General features: G+C 41.7%; 1 long non-coding RNA gene across 1 annotated transcript; it reads left to right on the top strand.

The window, feature by feature from the left end:
• The first annotated feature begins 859 nt into the window (after positions 1-859).
• LOC122457686 lies at positions 860-14,773 on the top strand. Its single transcript, XR_006277359.1, has 3 exons — positions 860-1,068; positions 3,487-3,489; positions 14,723-14,773. It is a non-coding gene; the product is annotated as an uncharacterized LOC122457686 (long non-coding RNA).
• Positions 14,774-15,107: the final 334 nt, after the last annotated feature.

The raw sequence follows: 15,107 nt of genomic DNA on the forward strand, positions 1-15,107 counted from the left end.
CTTCCCTACTCAGATGAAGTCTATCCCAAGAGAACTGTCCTCTGTCCATGAATGTCTCCCAGTGGCCATACATCCCAAAGCCCTCCTTATAGTACCACTGCCTAAGCCATCTGTGGATAGTCATAATCTTGTCACACCTTTGTTGCCCTTCTCTAGGAACAGGCAGAATCCCACTAAAGATCACCTGAGCCTAGATTTCCTTAAGAATCTTCCCCAATCTAGCATAGTCTCCCTTAATACTTTCCAACGAGAATCTAGCCGTATCATTTGTTCCCACATGAAGGATAATTAGGGGATTCTTTCCTGCTCCCTTTAGGATCCTTTTCAACCTCAGGTCTACATCCCATATCTTAGCACCTGGAAGACAGCATACCCTTCTATTCTCTGGATCAGCTCTGGTTACAGGTCTGTCTATTCTTCTCAGCAAAGAGTCCCCGATCACATATACCTGCCTTTTCCTGGTGATGGTGCTATTCTCCAGTCTATCCCCTGTTCCCTCTGGCTGCAAGTTCTTTCCATTCCTATTCTCCCTTGTAATCCTCTTCAACCCATCCTGTATCCTCTTGGGACCCATATTTGGTGTAGTCTCCGTTGACTTTTCTGCTTTTCCTATAGGGCTGGCCTCTCTTCTCTTCTTCCTTACCCTTCCACCTTCAACAATACCTGCTGAGCCCCTTCTTCATTTTCCAACTCTGAAAACCTGTTCCTAAGCTCTATTTCTCCTTCACTAGCCCGTCTTTTCCTCTGCCTGGTTCTTTTAGTCACATGCTTCCACTGACCACTTTCCTCACCCAGTCTCCCCTCAGAATTCCGCAGTCCTGCTTCCATCTGCAAGTCTGAGCTTTTCCCTTCAGATACCTCATGTCTTTGCTCCATAATCTGCTCAAACCCCTTTCTAAACTCAACGAGACTTTCCACCTGCATCTCCAAACCTCGGATCTTTTCCTCCATCAGCTCTATGAGACAGCATTTTATGCATACAAAACTCTTACAGGTACCCCCTCCAGAATCATGTACATACCGCAGCTTCCACATCCAATCATCTTCATTGTGTCTTCCACTACATGAGTCACTCCTACTGCTGCCTCTGTATCTGTCATAGCCTTCCCACCTAAATCCTGTTAATCTGGGAACTACAAACCACACCAAAACACCACCACCCACAGCAAAAACAAACCCCAAACAAGCACCACAATACAAACTCCCCTTACAAACTCCCCCTCAAACTCCCCTGTTTACAGCTCTGTTTGCTGGCTCCTGTGCCACTTCCTGACTGGCTGGCTACCTTTATAGGACCCCTAGTCAGAGAAGCCCCATCCCCTAATCAGGACTCAGCTTCTCTCCCAGCACAAAGTCCCTACAAGCCTCTACACATACAAGTAATAAAAATACAAAACCAAATACAAATATCTTCTCCTCCAACAGAACTCCCACTCAAACTCCCCTGTTTACAGCTCTGTTTGCTGGCTCCTGTGTGTTTACAGAGAACTGTTGCATTTAGTTAACTATGGTTACATCTTGCTTGTTTTCCCTGCTATTGATGTTCTGTGGTTTTAGGGCTGACATTGATGCCCAAAACATCATCACTGAGACTTTGTAGTACAGGTCTGTCCAGGTGCAGAAAGAGGAATCTGTATTTCCTGTGACCAGAGGCAGAACTTCTGGTACAGAACACCATCATGTTCTACAGACTGCTATATTAATTATATAATTAAATAAATATTAATATTATTCTATGGTATTACATATAGCTGACTGTAGAACATGATGGTGCCAACAGATACATGGAACACTCAAATGAAATTATCAAGCAGTCAGGAGTGTGGATCTGGATCATTACCACCACTGATGAATGGTACAGGAAAGGTAGATTAAATGTTGATGATCACCCTCTCTCAGAATACTTGGGTGAGAGGACATTAATGAATTTAAAATTGATGAAAGGATGGACTTTTCCCACAAAACAAATGATTAAACAGTTGGAACTCATTGTCAGCCTGATCATTGAAATCAACGGCTTATAATGATTCAAAAAAGGCTTGGACATATATAACGGGGATATCCATAGTTGTTATAGTAACTATTAAACAAAATAATAGTTTGGGAAGGGATATAAAGCTTCCTACTCCACGACATAAGCAAGTCACTAGCTACAGAGGATTTGTCAGAAATATTGCATAGAGGAGTGTCATAAATATAAAGGGAAGGGTAAACACCTTTAAATCCCTCCTGGCCAGAGGAAAAACCCTTTTACCTGTAAAGGGTTAAGAAGCTAAGACAACCTCGCTGGCACCTGACCAAAAGGACCAATGAGGAGACAAGATACTTTCAAAGCTGGAGGGGGTGGGGGAAACAAAGGATTCTCTCTGTCGGTGGTGTTGTTTTTTGCCAGGACCGGAGCAGGAATGCAGGTCAGAACTGTAAAAAGTCAGTAAGCAATCTAGTTAGATATGCATTAGATTCTGTTTTGTTTAAATGGCTGATAAAATAAGTTGTGCTGAATGGAATGTATGTTCCTGTTTTTGTGTCTTTTTGTAACTTAAGGTTTAGCCTAGAGGGATTCTCTATGTTTTGAATCTGATTACATTGTAAAGTATTTACCATCCTGATTTTACAGAGGTGATTCTTTTACTTTTTCTTCAATTAAAATTCTTCTTTTAAGAACCTGATTGGTTTTTCATTGTTCTTAAGATCCAAAGGTTTGGGTCTGTGTTTACCTATGCAAATTGGTGAGAATTTTTATCAAGCCTTCCCCAGGAAAAGGGGTGTAGGTCTTGGGGAGATTTGGGGGGGAAAGACGTTTCCAAGTGGGCTCTTTTCCTTTTATATTTGTTAGACGCTTGGTGGTTGCAGCAAAAAAGTCCAGGAACAAAAGGTAAAAGAGTTTGTACCTTGGGGAAGTTTTAACCTAAACTGGTAAAAATAAGCTTAGGGGGTCCCCACATCTGTACCCTAGAGTTGAAAGTGGGGAAGGAACCTTGACAGGGAGTTTATCCCATAACCATCTACTGCCGGGTTGCTTGAACCACCCTCTGTTGCTACTGGCCACTGCTTCAGACAGGATACTAGATTAGATGGACCAGTAGTCTTACCCTGCACTAAAATTTCTATAGTCCTGTTAACCTATTTTAGACACTGTAGGAAGAAAATAAGGAGAAAGATCTATGATATCCAATTAACCTGATGGAAGAAAAAAAACACAGAGCTTTTCTTTCATCATGATTCCATATTACCAAGGCAAAAAATTTTGCAATTCTTTTGCCTCCTGTTCTTTCTTACTTCTCTGTCCCCAAATAATATGTCTTCAGCCCTGCTCTTCACTCTTTCTCAGGGCAAAGACCATCTCATATCTCTCCCACCCAGCTGTCCTTTGAGATGTTGCCTGTTAAGATCTTAGTCTTTCTTGCACAAGCACAAACTTGCATCTGCATTTTGTAAGTGCCAACACCTGCATGAATATTGTGAGAATTCTAAGACAAGGGTCAGTGGGTTTGGTGGGTGCAAATTTCTGCACTTGTTTGCAAGCAGGTGTTACAATATTTAAAAGGATCATGCATATATTACACATTTTCGGTCTGTGTGCACATGGAGGCTGGGGAGAGGCTTGGCTGAAAGTTCACTCTTAAAGGACCCAAGTCACAAAGTTCAGATCAAACGCAGGTCCAGACTTCACCCAGCTTCCAAATAGCATGCATATATACATAGATAGATAGACAGATTTTCTCTTTCATTTTCTCTCTCCATATTGGTATTCAAAAATTTGGTAAATTTTCATAGATTTTTGTCCTGTGCTGTTCACTTTCAGGATCTATGAGGTTTTGATGGTTTACTTCCCAGCCATTGTCAGAGATCCTTCAAGGTCGAGGATGATCTCTTTCACAGGTTTTATACTTCAAGGGTCCTTTGGTGACTGAGGAGTCCGATCCTTGAGCCACAGGGTTGCTGGAAGACATTGCAGGTGGTGTTAGAAACAGGGTTGGGCCATGATTGCTGCATACTAGTTGTCTTTCCTTTCTTTTCTGGGATTTTTCTGTGACCAGGGCAAGGTGATTTTCCTCAAAAGTGAATGTTCCCTCTCTGACAAGTCTTTGCCAGTTATCTCTATCCTGGACTGCTGTCTCCCACTTTGTGGTGTCAATGCCACTTCTCTTGATGTTTATCTTGAGGGTGTCTTTAAAGCATTTCTTTTAGCTTCTCCATATCCTTTCTCTTTGGGTGACTTGGGCATACAGCAGTTGTTTTTGTAAGTGTATATCAGTCACATAGTGCCCACTCCACTTAAGATGGTGCTGGATAATCAGGGCCTCAACACTGAAGATGTTGGCCTCTGTGAGGACACTGATATTAGTGTGATGGTCCTCCCACCTTATGTTGAGGATCTTCCAAAGAAAGTGCTGGGGCTAGCGTTCCAGGTTTTTCAGGTGTTTTCTATAGGTCACCCAAGTCTCACAGCCACAGAGGAGAGTTGGGATTACAACCGCTTTGCAAACTAAAAGTCTAGTATGTGTTCTGATGTTGTGATTGTTGAACACCTGCTGAGACAGTCTACCAAAGGCAAGGCTGGTACAGCAAATTCTGCACTGAATCTCAACATCTATGTCTGCCCTCTGTGAGAGATGGCTGTCAAGATAGGCAAAGTTTTCTACATTTTCCAGTTCTTTTTGTCAATGTAGATCTTCCTTGCTGGATCTGATGATTGACGTGGTAGAGAACTTTTGTTTTGCCAATGTTCAGAGTTAGCCCTAGGTTTTTGTAAGCTTCAGAGAAGCAATTAATGGCTGTTTGTAGACCCCCTTTGAGTGTGCAACTAAATCACAATCATCGGTGCACTGGAGTTGGGTTATTGTTGCCAATATTACTTTAGTTTTGGCATGGAGATGAGAAAGGTTGAAGAGGTTGCCGTCAATCCGATATTGGATGCTAATGGGTTAATGTTTTCATAGATGCTAAGAAAATGGAGAAAAGGGTGGGTGCCAGTACACAACCTTGTTTTACGCCAATTCGGATGATAAATGGCTCAGAGGCACAGCCGCTACACAGGATGGAGGCAGTCATCTGGTCATGGAGGAGTCTTACAATAGTGATAAATTTGCTTGAGCAGCCAAACTTTGACACAGAGCCTCACAGTTGACAGAATCGAAGGCTTTGGTCAGATCGATAAAGGCCATTTACAGCTCCTGATGTTGTTCATGACATTCTTCCTAAATCTGCCTGTCTGCAAAAATCATGTCAATTGTGCCTTGTGATGGTCTGAAGCCACTCTGGTATTCTGGGAGTACTTCCTGTGCAAGAGGGAGCAGGCGATTCAGTAAGATTCTAGAAAGAATCTTCCCAGCAATAGAGAGGAAGGAAATGCCTCGATAGTTGCCACAGATGGCCCTGCCTTCCTTTTTGAAAATGGCAAAGATGTTAGCATTAGTAAGTCGGCAGGGATTTCTTCGGTGCACTAGATTTTGAGGAGCAGCAAGTGAAGCTTGATAGTCAGTGTTTCTCCCTCCACATTCAGTTCTTCAGCTGGTATGCAATCAGATTCATAGATTCATAGATACTAAGGTCAGAAGGGACCATTCTGATCATCTAGTCCGACCTCCAGCACAGCGCAGGCCACAGAATCTCACCTACCCACTCCTATGAAAAACCTCACCCATGTCTGAACTATTGAATTCTTAAATCATGGTTCAAAGACTTCAAGGAGCAGAGAAGCCTCCCTCAAGTCAACCCTCAACCATGCCCCATGCTACAGAGGAAGGCGAAAAACCTCCAGGGCCTCTCCAATCTGCCCTGGAGGAAAATTCCTTCCCGACCCCAAATATGGCAATCAGCTAAACCCTGAGCATATGGGCAAGATTCACCAGCCAGATACCCAGGAAAGAATTTTCTATAGTAACTCAGATCCCATCCATCTAATATCCCATCCCAGGGGATTTGGCCTATTTACCCTGAATATTTAAAGATCAATTACTTACCAAAATCCCATTGTCCCATCATACCATCTCCTCCATAAACTTATCGAGTAGAATCTTAAAGCCAGATAGATCTTTTGCCCCCACTGCTTCCCTTGGAAGGCTATTCCAAAACTTCACTCCTCTGATGGTTAAAAACCTTCCTCTGATTTCAAGTCTAAACTTCCTGGTGGCCAGTTTATACCCATTTGTTCTTGTGTCCACATTGGTGCTGAGCTGAAATAATTCCTCTCCCTCTCCTGTATTTATCCCTCTGATATATTTATAGAGAGCAATCATATCTCCCCTCAACCTTCTTTTAGTTAGGCTAAACAAGCCAAGCTCCTTAAGTCTCCTTTCATAAGACAAGTTTTCCATTCCTCGGATCATCCTAGTAGCCCTTCTCTGTACCTGCTCCAGTTTGAATTCATCCTTTTTAAACATGGGAGACCAGAACTGCACACAGTATTCTAGGTGAGGTCTCACCAGTGCCTTGTATAATGGTACTAAAACCTCCTTATCCCTACTGGAAATGCCTCTCCTGATGCATCCCAAAACCGCATTAGCTTTTTTCACAGCCATATCACATTGGCAGCTCATAGTCAACCTATGATCAACCAATACTCCAAGGCCCTTCTCCTCTTCCGTTACTTCTAATTGATGCGTCCCCAACTTATAGCTAAAATTCTTGTTATTAATCCCTAAATGCATAACCTTACACTTCTCACTATTAAATTTCATCCTATTACTATTACTCCAGTTTACAAGGTCATCCAGATCCTCCTGTATAATATCCCGATCCTTCTCCGAATTGGCAATACCTCCCAGCTTTGTATCATCTGCAAACTTTATTAGCACACTCCCACTTTTTGTGCCAAGGTCAGTAATAAAAAGATTAAATAAGATTGGTCCCAAAACCGATCCCTGAGGAACTCCACTGGTAACCTCCCTCCAACCTGACAGTTCGTCTTTCAGTAGGACCCATTGCAGTCTCCCCTTTAACCAATTCCTTATCCACCTTTTGATGTTCATATTGATCCCCATCCTCTCCAATTTAACTAATAATTCCCCATGTGGCACGGTATCAAATGCCTTACTGAAATCTAGGTAAATTAGATCCACTGCATTTCCTTTATCTAAAAAATCTGTTACTTTTTCAAAAAAGGAGATTAGGTTGGTTTGGCACGATCTACCTTTTGTAAAACCATGTTGTATTTTGTCCCATTTACCATTGACTTCAATGTCCTTAACTAATTTCTCCTTCAAAATTTTTTCCAGGACCTTGCATACTACAGATGTCAAACTAACTGGCCTGTAGTTACCCGGATCACTTTTTTTTCCTTTCTTAAAAATAGGAACTATATTAGTAATTCTCCAATCATTCGGTACTATTCCTGAGTTTACAGATTCATTAAAAATTCTTGCTAATGGGTTTGCAATTTCAGGTGCCAATTCCTTTAATATTCTTGGATGAAGTTTATCTGGGCCCCCCGATTTAGTCCCATTAAGCTGTTTCAGTTTCGCTTCTACCTCTGATATGGTAATATCTACCTCTATATCCTCCTTCCCATTTGTCATGCTACCATTATCCCCAAGATCCTCTTTAGCCTTATTAAAGACTGAGGCAAAGTATTTGTTTAGATATTGGGCCATGCCTAGATTATCTTCAACCTCCACTCCATCCTCAGTGTTAAGCGGCCCCACTTCTTCCTTTTTAGTTTTCTTCTTATTTATATGGCTATAGAACCTTTTACTATTGGTTTTAATTAGGACCTGGGGCTTTATTGTTCTTCATTTATTTAATTGCTTTGCAGACCTCCTCAGGTATTGGTGGGTTGGCAAGAGTTTTCCAGATTGGGTGCTGGGGGATAGAATCGATGGTGTCATCAGTCATAGTTGATTCTCAATATAGAAACCTTTGATAGTGTTCCTTCCAGTGCTCTTTGATGGATTCATTATCTTTGAAGGGTACTACCATCTTCAGACCTCAGAGGTGTGAAGCCACATGAGCTTGGTCCATACAGGGTCTTTGTCTCACAAAAAATGTCTCCGCATATCATGTCTGTCAGAGAATGTTTGCATTTCTTTTCTTTGTCCTTCCACCATTTGTTTTTGATTTCTTGGATCCTCCTTTGAAATTCAGCTTTGAGTTGATGGAAAGAGCTTTTGCTAGTCACTGAATGCTCTTCTCTTCTGATCCAAAAGGGCTGTAATCTCAGTGTTGTTGTTGTCAAACCAGTCCTGATGGCAGCAGGTAGTAATGCCAATGGATTCCTTGCAAACCTCACGCATGGTCTGTTTTAGGGCTTCCCAGTCTTCTTTGACACTTGTGTTGTCATTTCCATGTGTGTATATGGCCAGCTTTTCACTGAGGAGTATTTGGAAGTTCTCTTGGTGTACTGAGGACTGAAGTCTTTGGATGTTGTATTGCTGCCTGTGTGATTTGGATTGCTTTCTATGTTTTGGTGCAATCCTGATGGACATGACGGACCTCACCAAGTGGTGGTCAGTTCAGCAATCATCAGCTCCTCTCATGACATGGGTGATTTGGACATCTCTTAGATCCTGTATTCTTAAAATGACAGTCTAGGAGATGCCACTGTTTTAAGCAGGAGTGTCGCAAAGTTGTTTTGTACTTGTTGCTTTGTCTGAAGATTGTGTTTCTGCAAAGTCATACTCTGCACATTTGCTGAATGGAAGGATGCCATTGGAATTGGACTTGCCCACTCCTTCCTTCCCAATGGTGCTTCTCCATATGTTAGAATCTTGGTCAACTCTTGCATTAAAGTCCCCTAAAAGGATTATCTTATCTGTTTTTGAATGGATTACAAAATTTTATCAAGGTCAGTGTAGAAGGATTCTTTCTATTCTTCTTCAGCATCAAGAGTTGGTGCATATGCACAGATGGTAGTAGCAAATGACTTATTGACCAATTGGATGCAGAGGGTCATAAGGTGCTCATTGATGCTGACAGGTTTCTCACTCAGGAGGTTGACTAGAAAGTTTTTGATTGCAAAGCCAACACCATGTATTCACTTGTCACTTGCTGGTTTTCCTTTCCAGAAGAAAGTGTAACTACCACCCTCTTCCCTCAAGTGGCCTTCATCTGCACATCTTGTTTCGCTGAGAGTTCTCAGGCAACAATTGCTGTTCTGTGTTTAGGACTTTCACTTTTTGATTTGGCTAGTAGGGTATGGACATTCCAAGTTGCAAGAAACTTTTTTATTTTTCAACTGCATTGGGAGTGATCCCTCTGGATAGATTAGCCTATGTTTGAGGCACCTTTTCTAACCCCTTCCTTATATGGGATAAGCAGAGGAGTTCCTAAAAAGGCCTCCTCAGTCATGACTGCTGCTTCCGAAAATGCCCCTATCCCAACCAGTCCAGGGGCACATGACGACCATCTTGTGGTCACCCCCTGCATGTGGGTGACTAGGGACTCCTGGTGACCACTTCACCTATCGCCATCACCACTTGCCCATTGCCACAGGACTTTTATGGGTATGGGTGGGGAAAACGTTCTTCCTGTGAAAGAAGCCTGCGTATGAGTAGTTTAATGTAGGGGGAGCTGTTGCATTCTGCCAGCCATACAGATCTTGGAAGAAGAGGCACCTGTGTCTAAGACAGCTGGGGGGTTCTCCTCCATTGCAGCCTTTGGCCGCCTTTGCAGCCATTGAGAGGTGATCCTTCTTCATCTCCCTGTTCTGCCATTGAGGTCTTATACTGGGTTGTGTTGTGCTGGGCTACACTTTGTCTGGTACCTCACCTTCGACCTTATTGCCAAGGGTGACCCTACCAGGAGTACAGGACTCCCGATGGCATCGCTTTTAGGGTCTTAAATATATGCAAGCTTCTTCACCATGTCAAGGTGGCAACCCAAGGAAAAGACTTACCAGCAAGACACACATTGATCATATGATGGAACTACACATTTCCATGTTTTATCACAGTCTGACTTGTCCTTTATTTTCTAGAGTACTGTGAAAAAATAAAGAAGGATTTTTTGTACTTTTTTCCTGAAGATGATGTGTGACATGGTCCTTTTATTTCACAACTGGAAAAGTATAAAACCACAAGGAGGTCAGGATCTGAGGGACCCTCTCTTCAAACCATGCAGAAAAGGCATATTAATGCATTGTAGAATGTTAACATCTCCATATGTGCTTCCGTTTGTTCCTCCAAACAACCAGCAATATCATAAAGATATGTATCATGTCACCTTAATTACTGGACCAAACATCACGTGCCAATTATTGAACAATTGCTTCCTCAACTTCTTAAAAGAAAACAATTAACATATAGGAATTGCTATTTCAAGCAAGTTTCAAACTTTTACATAATTTTCCAGCTGCAGTCCTATTAGGGATCAAACTGCTGTGAAGGATATCACAAATTCTCCTTACCACTTTCTTTCACCTCGATACAGTACCTCCCTCACTGAAAGCATAAGTCAATATCTTTCATCAAGAAATAAATGACTTGTTAGTAACATTCAGAGTCTGATTTCTTTTTTTAGAAAGGATGTGAAAAAGCAACAGTATAAAGGTTTCTGATGGGAATTCAGCTGCAAGGAGGTTTTGTTTCTTTTGAAATGGCACAATTTTAAAAAGGAAATAATTATACATTGTTCCTTTTTTCATTCCTTTTGCCAACTACTTCTTTACAGAAAGGTCATAAAACCAAACATATGTGAGAGTAATCCACATCCTTCAAAAAATCATGTATGTTTCTGCATGCAGGAAGCAACAGGGTCCATGCATTAACCTGGAAGACATGAGCTGTGAATTCTGTTCCTGAGTCTAACGCTCATCTGTTGTGTGATCTAAGACAAGTTGCTTCACGTCTATATCAGGCTTTCTCCACTCAAATTAATTCTTCTCTTCCTTTGTAAAGTAATTTCAGATCTACAAATGAAGAACTAAGTCTTATATAAATGTATAACTATATATACTACCACTATGATCAGTCCAAATGTTAGGTGCACTTAGGTGACCTTGCCTTCTATTCCAAATAATAAACTCTGCACAAGCCCACATGCTATATATACAACTTTTCTGTTGGGATGGAGGAAAAATGGGAGAAGAGCTAAGAATCAAGTCAGATAGATATTAAACTCAGGGTTTAATTTATTACATCTAGAAGGTCCTCTGGCGCCATGCTGATGGGCACAGCATGAGAACTTGAAAAGGATAAATTAAGTTATATATTGAAAAGCAATTATAGATTTTTTTAAGGAGGTAGATAAAATATATTCATTACAGCTTTTTCCTTCTCCTCTGAGCCTATATAAATTGGAGTCATAGTACTCAATTTTCAGGCAGAGGCATACAAAAACTAATGTCAGCAACATATATGTAAAAAAAAAAGCAGTACTTGTGGCACCTTAGAGACTAACAAATTTATTAGAGCATAAGCTTTCGTGAGCTACAGCTCACTTCATCGGATGCATTTGGTGGAAAAAACAGAGGAGAGATTTATATACACACACAGAGAACATGAAACAATGGGTTTATCATACACACTGTAAGGAGAGTGATCACTTAAGATAAGCCATCACCAGCAGCGGGGGGCGGGGGGGAAGGAGGAAAACCTTTCATGGTGACAAGCAAGGTAGGCTAATTCCAGCAGTTAACAAGAATATCAGAGGAACAGTGGGGGGTGGGGTGGGGGGGAGAAATAACATGGGGAAATAGTTTTACTTTGTGTAATGACTCATCCATTCCCAGTCTCTATTCAAGCCAAAGTTAATTGTATCCAGTTTGCAAAGTAATTCCAATTCAGCAGTCTCTCGTTGGAGTCTGTTTTTGAAGCTTTTTTGTTGAAGGATAGCCACTCTTAGGTCTGTAATCGAGTGACCAGAGAGATTGAAGTGTTCTCCAACTGGTTTTTGAATGTTATAATTCTTGACGTCTGATTTGTGTCCATTCATTCTTTTACATAGAGACTGTCCAGTTTGGCCAATGTGCATGGCAGAGGGGCATTGCTGGCACATGATGGCATATATCACATTGGTAGATGCGCAGGTGAAGGAGCCTCTGATAGTGTGGCTGATGTGATTAGGCCCTATGATGGTATCCCCTGAATAGATATGTCGACAGAGTTGGCAACGGGCTTTGTTGCAAGGATAGGTTCCTGGGTTAGTGGTTCTGTTGTGTGGTGTGTGGTTGCTGGTGAGTATTTGCTTCAGATTGGGGGGCTGTCTGTAAGCAAGGACTGGCCTGTCTCCCAAGATCTGTGAGAGTGATGGGTCGTCCTTCAGGATAGGTTGTAGATCCTTGATGATGCGTTGGAGAGGTTTTAGTTGGGGGCTGAATGTGATGGCTAGTGGCGTTCTGTTATTTTCTTTGTTGGGCCTGTCCTGCAGTAGGTGACTTCTGGGTACTCTTCTGGCTCTGTCAATCTGTTTCTTCACTTCAGCAGGTGGGTATTGTAGTTGTAGGAATGCATGATAGAGATCTTGTAGGTGTTTGTCTCTGTCTGAGGGGTTGGAGCAAATGCGGTTATATCGTAGAGCTTGGCTGTAGACAATGGATCGAGTGGTATGATCTGGATGAAAGCTAGAGGCATGTAGGTAGGAATAGCGGTCAGTAGGTTTCCGATATAGGGTGGTGTTTATGTGACCATCGCTTATTAGCACCGTAGTGTCCAGGAAGTGGATCTCTTGTGTGGACTGGTCCAGGCTGAGGTTGATGGTGGGATGGAAATTGTTGAAATCATGGTGGAATTCCTCAAGGGCTTCTTTTCCATGGGTCCAGATGATGAAGATGTCATCAATATAGCAAAAGTAGAGTAGGGGCATTAGGGGACGAGAGCTGAGGAAGCGTTGTTCTAAGTCAGCCATAAAAATGTTGGCATACTGTGGGGCCATGCAGGTACCCATCGCAGTGCCGCTGATTTGAAAGTATACATTGTCCCCAAATGTGAAATAGTTATGGGTGAGGACAAAGTCACAAAGTTCAGCCACCAGGTTAGCCGTGACAGTATCAGGGATTCTGTTCCTGACGGCTTGTAGTCCATCTTTGTGTGGAATGTTGGTGTAGAGGGCTTCTACATCCATAGTGGCTAGGATGGTGTTTTTAGGAAGATCACCAATGGACTGTAGTTTCCTCAGGAAGTCAGTGGTGTCTCGAAGATAGCTGGGAGTGCTGGTAATGAAGGGCTCCCTAAAACATACCTAAACTAGCATTTCTTCAGAATAGGTGACAGAATATGTGATGGCATGGAGTGATATAAAGATTTTAAAATAAGAGTTTGTATACCTTGTAGTTTTGTTGCTTTTGAATAATACAGCCATCCTAAACCCATACAGCTCAACCATCATGTTATATATATATATTGGTGTACTCTGTGTGCATGTATCTGTAGATACGCTACACAGCACCAAAATGCAGTTGCCTATGGAATGGAATGTGGAGGCTACTTAACTGGGTACAGGTGAGGACAGAAAATGATGACTACCCTACCTAACTCAAAACTGCTATAAATATTCATAACAGAAGATAACAATGCATAAAACTAAACTCTAATCAACATCACACTCCTCGTTAGCTGTAAATGACCCTGCATAGAAAAAGTAAACCATCCCCTGAATTGAAAACAAAGTTTCTTTTTATCTTGCTCATTTTTAGGCCCACTAATGATCACTAAATCCTAGGCAACTAATAATGTGAAGCAATTTAAGTGCTAATCAGAGGAAAAAGCTTACTGCAAACCTGTGCTGCTGAGGTCTAATCTGCGTTCATTTATTATCAAATTCTACTGTGACTTTCCAGACTTGTCATTGAAAAATTGGGAGATCTCTCATGTGCAATATTAAAACATCATTTGCTTTGTTTTGAGGGCCTTGTGCAAGATCAAGCACTAGAAAAAAGAAGGTATGAGAAAAAATTAAGAGCTGGAATTTGTCCCTGCAGATTGTGCAATAGAGTTATAAAAGTTACTTAACTATAGTGTAGCTTTTCATTCTATATATTGCCAATGTCTGATTCGTGAGGGTCAATGTTAAAATTTTCAGAACTAAGGGCAGAGGAACTCAGTTCTGAATCAATTTGGTATGAATTTCTTCTCACTCTTTTACTGAACAGCTTCATTCTTGACTCTCTTGTACCTTATGTACCCATTTAAATCTGTGGGAAGCATGAACAAAGTGAGTGCAAAATGTTACCATTTTGATAAGTTAGCATTTTAGAAAGACTTGACACAGGTGTAAATGACAGTGCAATGTGCCTGGCAGAAGTCTAATAGAGAGGGAGAAGTCCTGATGGAAGAGTAAGTGCAAGGTCAAGTTCAATGAAATCCCAGACAGAACTAGAGCTCCGAGGGAAACAGCACATAATGACTTTTTGAAAGTAATTTGAGTAGTGCTAAGTACGTCATACTTCAAATTATGGTATTTTAATGAAGCTGCTCTACATGGGCCCCAAAAAATCCAGTACCCATGATACCATTGATAGTTCCTTGGAAAATGCAACAGTGGTGGGTGTGGTATGGAGCCCTGCACAGGACTTTTTAAAATCCTGCTCCCACCTGCTCCCACTATGATGGCGGCAAGTCCTGCCGGACCTGTGGGATCACAGTCCCACGGCAGGGCTCTTCTAGTCCTGCACAGGGCTCTAGTATGGTATAAAAAGCAGGACAGAAATGAACCAAACCAAGTAGTACATATTTTACAAGTCTCATTGCAACACTAACATCTGTTTTTTTAAATCCAATAAATGCATTTTCCATGTGTGAGAAGTCAACTCTGTGTAATTTGAAGCAGAATGTCTGATAATTCTCAGGTTTCAGAATAGCAGCCGTGTTAGTCTGTATTCGCAAAAAGAAAAGGCGTATTTGTGGCACCTTAGAGACTAACAAATTTATTAGAGCATAAGCTTTCATGAGCTTCCAATGCATCCGATGAAGTGAGTTGTAGCTCACGAAAGCTTATGCTCTAATAAATTTGTTAGTCTCTAAGGTGCCACAAGTACTCCTTTTCTTTTTGATAATTCTCAGTGTAGCAGTGATTATTTTTCCAGGCCTCTAGACTGATTGAGGACCACGTTGTGAGGCTGAGGGCAGGGGGGAAGGGAGATGAGGGGCATGTTGGGAAAAGCATTCAAGAAGCTTACCCACATCATCCCCATCCCCTGTTGTGGTTCACTCTTGATCCTATTGTGAACCCCC

The sequence above is a fragment of the Dermochelys coriacea genome, chromosome 1, assembly GCF_009764565.3.
Source record: "Dermochelys coriacea isolate rDerCor1 chromosome 1, rDerCor1.pri.v4, whole genome shotgun sequence".
Taxonomy (NCBI): Eukaryota; Metazoa; Chordata; order Testudines; family Dermochelyidae; genus Dermochelys; species Dermochelys coriacea.